Below are 9,039 nucleotides of genomic sequence, written 5' to 3'. Positions count from 1 at the left end.
TCATATGTGGGATGAAGGGGGTTGGGACTGGCAGATCCGGCAGCTTTCTGATTTCGAGTTTGCGGCCACTTTCCCCTCTAAAGAGAGTCTTCGCATGATGTCTTCCTGTACCAGTTTCACTCTCCCTGTGAATCAACTTGTTGTATCGGTCAAAGCGGCTTCCAACGGATCCAAGACCATATCTCCTCTGTCTGATGTCTGGGTGCTCGTTGATGATGTGCCTCCCAGCTTGCGCACCGCGTCCTTCTTGATGGCTTTTGGGGTGCTTATCGGGAAACCTATTGAGGTCGATCTTGCTTCGCTGTCGGTTCTGGGTCCTGCTCGCCTTCATGTGTGGTGTGTTGATCCGATCTGCATCCGTGGTTCCGTTGATGTCTTCCCGGTGGCTGGTGGCTTTCGTCTTCGAGTTCGGGTGGAAGGTTCTCCTGGTGCGGTCGCTCCTCCTTCACCCCCCCTCCTCCCCCGGCCTCGGGTGACGATGACAAGAGCCGGGAGGGTGGGGGGGTCCTGAGGACTCGCTGAATGGCACGGATCCTTGATTCACCCAGTCTGCGTGGGATGGGCTTTCTCCTGCTGAGCAGGAGCTGATGAAGGACTGTGCTCCGGCTCCGGCGGGTGGTGGGGTTCAGGGCTCGGTGCCTGGTACAGTGGCTGGTCCTGCGGCCGCGACTGCTTCGAAGGGCACCCCCTTGTCGGGGGCGTGCTCCAACATGCCCGTGCGCCCCACCTCCCCCTCGCTGTCCGGCATTGAAGATCTACCTCCAGTGGGACCTTCGGCGGCCAAGAAAAGGAAGAAGTCCTCGGTGAAGAAGTTTTCCGCGAAGAGCCGGGCCTCGGGGGACTCCAGGTAGTCGGCGGCTGGGCTCTGCCGCCGTCTGGAGGCGGACCTGGGGGCGGCTTCGGGCCCTTCTTTGGCGGCGGCTTCCCCTGGTCGGGCCCCTCCGGTCCCTGTGCGCTCTCCTGCCTCGACCGCTCGCAAGAGTGGCCGCACATCCAACAGTGGCGAGCGCGTGGTGGATCGGGCAGCTCGGCGTGCGGCGGCGCGTGATCTTCCCCCCTCAGGTTTGGATTCACCCTCATCTCCTTGCCCCCCTTTGGCTCAGTCTCCTGTTAGGCTTGTTTTACCCTCCCATTTCGATGAACATCTCCTTTCGATATTAGCTGATGTTGGGATATGTCTAGACGCTAGCGTGGGTTCTCCCTCCTCTCTGTTGTAGTTGATTCGTGCTAATGAACGTGCTCAGGCTGATATCGCCAAGGCCAAGGAGGCCGGGACTGGGATGGATGCCCCTCTGGTTGTGGGCGGAGGGGAATCGGGCGAGGTTGCTAGGGGGCAGATGTCTCCGGTGCAGAAGCGCGGGGCCGGGAAACGTGCTAAAACCTGCAAGGCTCCGTGCAGGTCGAGCTTGAGAATTAAAAACCTTTCCCTAAGATGAAGGCCATGTTTTGGAACATTAGAGGGTTCTGCGCTAGGGGGCGCAGAGACCAACTGAAGGACTTAATGCGCGCTGAAAGGATTGATTTTATCGGGCTTGTTGAGACTCTTAAACCCTCCTTTTCTCCTTCTGAACTATCGGCGATTGCTGGGATTGATAGATTTAGGTGGAATTTCGTGGCCTCTGTTGGTCAGTCCAGCGGCTTTCTTTTGGGCACCAATAATGTCACCTTTGATTTTGTGGCTTTCGACCATGGTATATACTGGGCTAGTATGGTAGTTTCCCTACGTTCCAATAACACCCTCCTTGAACTTATGGTAGTATATGGTCTGGCTGATCATTCCTTGTCACAAATTTTCTTGGATGAGATTTTTACTAAAATTGATGCCTGCCAACTGCCACTCCTGATTGGGGGTGATTTTAATCTGCTTCGGTATCCTTCTGATAAGAGTTCTATCAATTTCCCCTGGGTGCGGGCCGAGGCTTTTAATGCTTTCATCAGGGACACGGCTATCCGTGAGATCCCGAGGGTTGGGGCCCGCTACACTTGGACCAACCGACAGACTTGTCCTATTCGCTCGGTTCTTGATAGAGTTTTTATCTGCCCTGCTTGGGATGGCCTTTTTCCTCGCTGCTCACTTCGGGCCCTCCCCATCGTCGGGTCCGATCACGCTCCTCTCATCCTTGACGATGGTCTCTGCCCCAATGGCTGCCAAAGATTTCAATTTGACGCGTCCTGGCTTTTAGTGGAAGGGTTCCCTGATATGCTGGCTCAGAAGATCTTGGGCTTTCTTACCTCCCCCCATCGTTCATTTGGCCCTATGGATGACTGGCATTATGTTTCTTACTCCCTACGCAAGTTCCTTAGAGGATGGGCCAAGAACCACTTTGCTGAGTCGAGGCGCGACAAATCTAGGTTGAGTGCTCAAATTAGTGCCCTCGACTCCCGTGCGGACAATGGTGGGCTCTCGGCTACTGAGTGGCAAGTTCGCTATGGCCTTGAGAAGGAGCTTCTGGCTATTCATCGCCAAGAGGAAGTGTATTGGAAGCAAAGGGGTACGATTAATTGGACTCTTAAGGGTGATTCTCCCACGGCTTACTTTTTCGCCATTGCGAATGGCAGACGGCGTAGATGTTTGATTAATAGCCTCATTATTGATGGTGTTAGGGTCTCTGAACCGCCGGTCATTCTCCGTCATGTAGTTCGGTTCTTCTCTAACCTGCTTGCGGCTAAACCAGACCTCGGATTCGCGCTAGCCCCGGGCTTCTGGGCTCCCCTTGATAGGATTTCTCACGCTGATAATGAGCTTCTGTGGATTCCCCCTTCTGAGGAGGACATTTTTGATACTATTTGGACGGCTAATTCTAATGCGGCTTCAGGCCCTGATGGTTTCTCCATTCCGTTCTTTCGACAATTCTGGCCCCAACTAAAAGGTCTAATTTCTGCTGTCATCCAAGGGTATTGGCTGGGATCGGTTGACATTTCTAGACTTAACTATGCGGTTCTCTCCCTCATCCCTAAGGTCAAGGGTGCGGATATGATTTCTCAATTTAGGCCGATTGCTTTAATCAACAACTTCGCAAAGATGCCTGCAAAGGGCATGGCCACTAGGCTATCTCCCATTGCACATCGGACCATTAGCCCTTTCCAGTCTTCTTTCATCAAAGGGGGGTTCATTTTGGATGGGGTACTTTGTTTACATGAGATTGTTCATGACTTACGGGTGCGAGGGACCAAGGCTGTGGTTCTCAAACTTGACTTTGAAAAGGCCTACGACTCGGTTAGCTGGAAATTCCTTCGGCAAGTTCTTTTGGCTAAGGGCTTTGAGGGGCCTGTTATATAGCGCTTGATGCAATTGGTTTCTGGGGGGCACACGGCTGTGGCTGTCAATGGCCAAATCAGCCATTTTTTTGCTAATGGCAGGGGCCTCAGGCAAGGGGATCCAGCGTCCCCTTTACTCTTCAACTTTGTGGCTGATGCTCTATCTCGCATTCTCTCTCGAGCTGCCTTGGCTGGTCATATCACTCCAGTGAGCTCTCATCTCATCCCTAATGGCATCTCTCATCTCCAATATGCGGATGATACTATAATTCTGATGGAACTTAATGATAATAGCCTCACCAATCTGAAATTCCTTCTGCTTTGTTTCGAAGCGCTCTCAGGTCTTAAAATCAATTTCTCTAAGAGTGAGGTTGTAGTGACTGGGATCTCGGACGAAGAGGCGTAGCGGGTGGCCCATCTTCCGAACTGCTCTTTGGGATCCTACCCTCTCAAATATCTAGGCCTCCCCATTTCCCCGCTTAAACTTTTGGCTAAAGACTTCGCTCCGGTGGTTACCAAAGTTGGCAACAGAGTTCTCCCTTGGCGAGGGCGATATAATACGCAAGCGGGCAAGGTCGCCCTTACTAACTCCTGTCTTTCTTCGCTACCTATGTTCTTAATGGGATTCTATCTTCTCTCTAGTGGGGTTCATAATGGTTTTGACAAGCATAGGGGTGCTTTCTATTGGAACGCAGTGGACAATAAACGTAAGTACAGGATGGTCAGATGGGACATTATATGTCGCCCCAGGGCCAAAGGGGGTCTGGGCATTATTAATACTCGAGTGATGAATATTTGTCTTATGATCAAATGGTGGTGGAAGATCATGACTCTTAAGGAACTGCCACCCTGGCTCTCTATCCTAAAAGCTAAATATTTCCCCTCCTCGAGTCCTATGTTCGCGCCGACTGCGGGTGGGTCGCAATTTTGGCATCAACTGGTTAAAGTCCGGCCGATCTTTCGGTCCCTTGTAAAATTTGTAGTTAGGAACGGTAAGTCTACGCGGTTTTGGCTTGATTGGTGGGTCGGGGACTCCACGCTGGTTGTTGCTTTTCCGGTTCTATTTTCATATTGCGATGATACTGAGGTTTCTATCTTTGAGCTCTCGGCTAGGGGTTGGGTTCTGGATTTTCGTTGTTCTCTTTCTCCTGAAGAGTTGGAAGATTGGCAGCGCCTTACTGCTTGCTTCCCCCTGCTCTTGGAGGAAGAGGATGCCGTGGTGTGGCCCCTCTCCTCTTCGGGGCGTTTTTCGGTTAAATCTGCTTACTCCAAGCTTATCCCTGGGGGGCGCCCGGTCAAGTTTAAGCATGTCTGGTCGGCTCGAATTCCTCCTAAGATCAAGATATTTCTCTGGCAAGCTGTCCGGAGTAAGCTTCCGGCGGCCGATCAGATTAAGAAAAGAAACGGGCCGAGGTCCGACAGGTGTGTGCTTTGTGGGGCACTGGAGAACACTGAGCATATTTTCTTTCACTTCTCCTTAGCTAAACTTATGTGGAGTTGCATCAGACTCTGGTTACATGTAAATTGGTCCCCTTCCTCCTTTGAAGACCTGAGGCATTATGTCAATCTTCTTTCTGGCCATTCTAAAAGAGTCTTCTTAGTTGGATGGGCTGCGATTGGCTGGTCGTTGTGGACTACTAGGAATAAGTTCTCGATTGAACATATTTTTCCGGCTAATCCTGTCAATTGCTTATTTAAAGCCAATGGTTTCTTGCAGCAGTGGAGATTATTGACTAAAGAAGGGGACCTCCAGGCCTTCGACGCCATGCTATCCAAGATGAAATCTACGGCGTCTGGGCTTTTTCGGCTTTCTTTGAGGACGGCTTCCTGAAAGCTCTTTTGGTGTCTGGTTTAGGCTGGCCTGCGTGCCATGTAAGGCCGCTGGCCTTGTAATGATACTTTATCTTCTGCGCGTGATACTTTGTTGGGTGCTGTTGTTGGTCATATACTCTGCCTGGTGGCTTTATCTATAAAGTCGGGCTCTCGCCTTTTCTCTAAAAAAACATCTCAAAAAAAAGAAGCAGATACGCATGTGCACATTGAATATGGGTAAATCTGAGAATAGTTTTTGATTAACCGGGTGTATCAGTTTGGTTTCAGCTGACGGGTTCATTTGGTTCAGGTGTTAATAGGCTAACTCTGAAAAGAGTTTGGTTCAGTTTGGTTTCTTATAGCAAATGGTTGGGTATGGTCGGTTATAGGCCTGAACAGGTCCAACTCCAAAAAGTTTAGAGCCGCAGCTCATGCCCGGTTGTTTATGTTTTTTTAGGGTAGTTTATGTTGGTTCCATTCGTAAATATCAAGGCCATTCTTCTCAGCCCATTGGACCTCAACGGCTGCCGCTCGCGCTTGGCGCGTCGGCCCCGCCTTCGCCGGAGCAGCTGGCGCGTAGCTCGCACATAGCTCGGTAGCCCCGCCTTTGCCGGAGTTACCATCACGTGCGGCTTGCCGGACTAGCCTCCACGGCCACTGCCGTCAAGCGCCACTCACGCGCGGCTCTCTGGACCTGCCTCCGCGGCCACTGTCGTCGAGCGCGAGTCTCTGGACCTGTCTCCGTGGCCGCCATCTTCGCGCGCGGCTTGCTGGACTGGGCTCCATAGCCGCTGCTATCAAGCGCCGCTCACGTGCGTTAGGACGATGGTTATTATTACTACTAGAATGGTTTTCAAACCATTTCAGCAACTAGCTTCAACCAGAGGTAAGCACTCAGTTTCAGCTCGACTTGGGTGGAAAGTCAAGTTGGTTTGGTTTTGGTTGGGCTAACATAAATATAAACTGAGTGAAGGGCAGCCTGTTCTGTTCTGTTCTGGGGCGACTAGGCGGGCGACCATGCGCTCGACCGCGGTTGCGCAGTCCACCTCCGGTGAACCCCGGCGAGTCGGCGGGCGTTTCTGGGCCCTCGCCGAGCCTGACGAGCATGATTCGGACGACAATGGGGATGCTTTGCCGGTGGAGTGGCCGCCGTATCCCACCCCTTCGGATCTGATTTGCGAATTCTTTCATTCAGGGTATACCGAAGATGAGGTGGCCACTACGATCGATCGGGTACTGCCACCGGAGGATCCGGCTCGGATTGGTCTTCATGCGGGCGAGAAGATCGAGATGATCCGACGCATTGTTCATCGCAAGACGGCGGCGGCGGCGATCCGGCCTTGGAAAGGACCAATACCTAAGGTGAGTCTTCCTAACCTTACGTTATTCGATATGATTAGACCGGAATCCTGGATTACTGTGCACAAGCGGAAGTATGCGAGGCGGAACGCCGTCCGTCAGCCGGCGGCGGCGCCCGTGATGGCCGCGTCGGTGATCGGGATTTTGAAGGCGAGAGCACTACGTTTGAATCAGCTTTTGGGTTCTGTTGGGCCGGTTCGGAAGGAGCCGGGTCCGCGAGGAATTGGGCTGGGGTTAGATGGTTATGAGGCCCAGGCTGTACCAGGCCGAGTTGCTGCCCATATCGATCTCCCATGCATGATCAAAGCTGAGCGTGATTCGTTCTGTCGTGCGCCGTCGCCTTCGAGCGTTAGGGTTCGTAGGCTCGGGACGAGAGGTTTCCAGGTCTGTGGAGATCGACGGGCAAGGAGGGTGCGGCCGCTCGGTGCTATGGCCGGCAGTGGAGCTGCGCCAACGCCTGTCTCAAAGTCCGGTTCTGCGGGAAGGGGAGGGCCGGCTCCAACGACGGTGGCGGGTGCTGGGCGCGGAGCCCCGGCGCCGCCCGGACTGAGGCCGCCGGCGGGAGGAGGTTTGGCGCTGGCTCATCCGGGCCGAGGCGCTGGCCACCAGGGAGCCCGGACTCCGGGTCTGCTGCCTCCTGCTGCTGGGCGGGGCGGGCTGAGGCCGCCTGCGCCGGGAGCGGCGCCCCCTGCTGCTGGGCGGGGCGGGCATAGGCCGCCTGAGCCGGGAGCGGCGACCCTTGCTGCTGGGCATGGCGGGCTGAGGCCGCCTGCGCCGGGAGCGGCACCCGTTGCGCCGCAGGCAGCGGGTCCTGTTGGTCCTCGGCCTCCTGCGTCGGGCGAGGCTGGTGTGGCTCCGGTTGGACGCGGTGGTACTGCCCTTGGGGTAGTGCAGGCGCCTTCGGGCGGTCCGCCTCGTGCCGCTCCTCCGCCGCACTATGTCGCAAGGCCGGCTCAGAACCGCGTGGGGCTGACACAGGCGAGGCAATATTCTAGCAACAGAGTTACCAATGATCCACCCCGAGGCCAGTGGGGGATGATGGGTATGATGCATATGGTGATGGACAGCATCGAGGGTCCTCTTCCACGGGAGGAGGCTGTGGATATGCCTGGCAGAGTGACGGGTCTGCTGAGAGACCGTTTCTTGGCCCTGCAGGCGGATTTGTTGAGGGGGCCTCAGGCCTAGACCACCGACAGAGAGGAGGCTTTCGTGGCTATCGTGGTGACCGGGGTGGGGGCCGTGGCAGGTTTCGCCGACCGCCTCCGCCTAGGGCAACTGTTGACCCTTCGGCGTCGGCAATGGAGACCGACCACGTTTCCACAGAGCTTCCACCCCAGGCGATGGAGGTGGTGAATGCCTTGGCCATTATTGAGGTTCCTGAGGCTGGGACGGTGGCTGAGGTCACCGACAGGTCTGATGCAGAGAGGGCGTCCAAATATGCGCGTAAGAAGGAGAGGATGCTTTGTTACCGGTGTGGTGAGAAGGGCCACTTTATTGCTGAATGTGTGGCCGAGCTGTGTGAGTCTTGTGGCAAGCCTGCGCATACCTCGGGGGATTGCCCGCCTCTGCGTGAGCAGGCTCCGGCTCTTACAATGTATGGAGTATATTGTGCCGAGCTGATGTTCTTTGAGTCCCCAGCTGCGAGAGAGATTCCAGTTGAGACGCAGAGCCTGACTACTAGACTTGTGAAGGTTACCCAGGGAGATGTCTTTGAGGCTCAGATTATGCAGAGGCTTCAGGAACTAGCTCCGGGAGATATTCAGTGGGAGCTTGTCTTCATTGAAGAGCGCGTGTTCAGGGTTGACTTCCCGTCGGTAGAGGACCTGCGGCGATTGCTAAGCTTTGGGATGTGTAAGGTGCCAGGCACTAATTGCATTCTAGAGTTTCAAGAGTGGAAGAAAGTGGAGCCTAAGGGGAAGCCCCTCACTCAGGTGTGGTTACGTTTTTCTGGGGCACCCTCTGAGGCTCTGACAGATGTTCGTGTTGTGGCTAGTCTGGGTATCATGGTTGGCAAAACGGAGAAAGTGGATATGGCATCCACTCGCGCCCAGGGGGTGGCCAGATTGCGAGTTAGTGTTTTGGACATCGAGTTCGTCCCGGATGTGGTTAACTGGACCTATAGGGGAGAGGTATTTCCTCTTGAGATTGAGTTTGAGGACGCTGAGTTGTTTGCTGAGGCGGTTACTAGTGCTGATGTGGATATGCACGAGGGGGACGACAATGCTGGTGCTAGGGAGGAACCGACTGATGAGGCTGGACGAGAGATGTCAAACGGATCGGGACCAGTGGCTCAGTTGCCCGAGACTGGATCCGGGGTAGAGCCGGCCCCAGCTCCGTCGGTGCCTAAGAGCACATTGCGGTTTGGATCTTTTCAGCCTGCGTCTGCTCCTCCTAGGCCTTGGAGCGATCGGGTGGATTCTGATGATGCTTTCGAGTGCTCGCTCCCGGTGTTGGATTTTGGGTCTGCTGCTCGTCCCGTGGTGGGTGGTCGCGTGACGGGCCTCTCCGAGACGACCTTGGGGGGGGGAGGGACGTGGAGCCTCAGGTGGTTCCGTTCCTCCCAGGGTCCCCTACACTCTCGTGCAGACAGATGGCGGCTGATTTGGTGGT

Source organism: Triticum aestivum, chromosome 2B, assembly GCF_018294505.1.
Source record: "Triticum aestivum cultivar Chinese Spring chromosome 2B, IWGSC CS RefSeq v2.1, whole genome shotgun sequence".
Classification (NCBI taxonomy): domain Eukaryota; kingdom Viridiplantae; phylum Streptophyta; class Magnoliopsida; order Poales; family Poaceae; genus Triticum; species Triticum aestivum.
The sequence above is the reverse complement of the archived record's forward strand: the minus strand, read 5'-3'. Positions refer to the sequence as shown.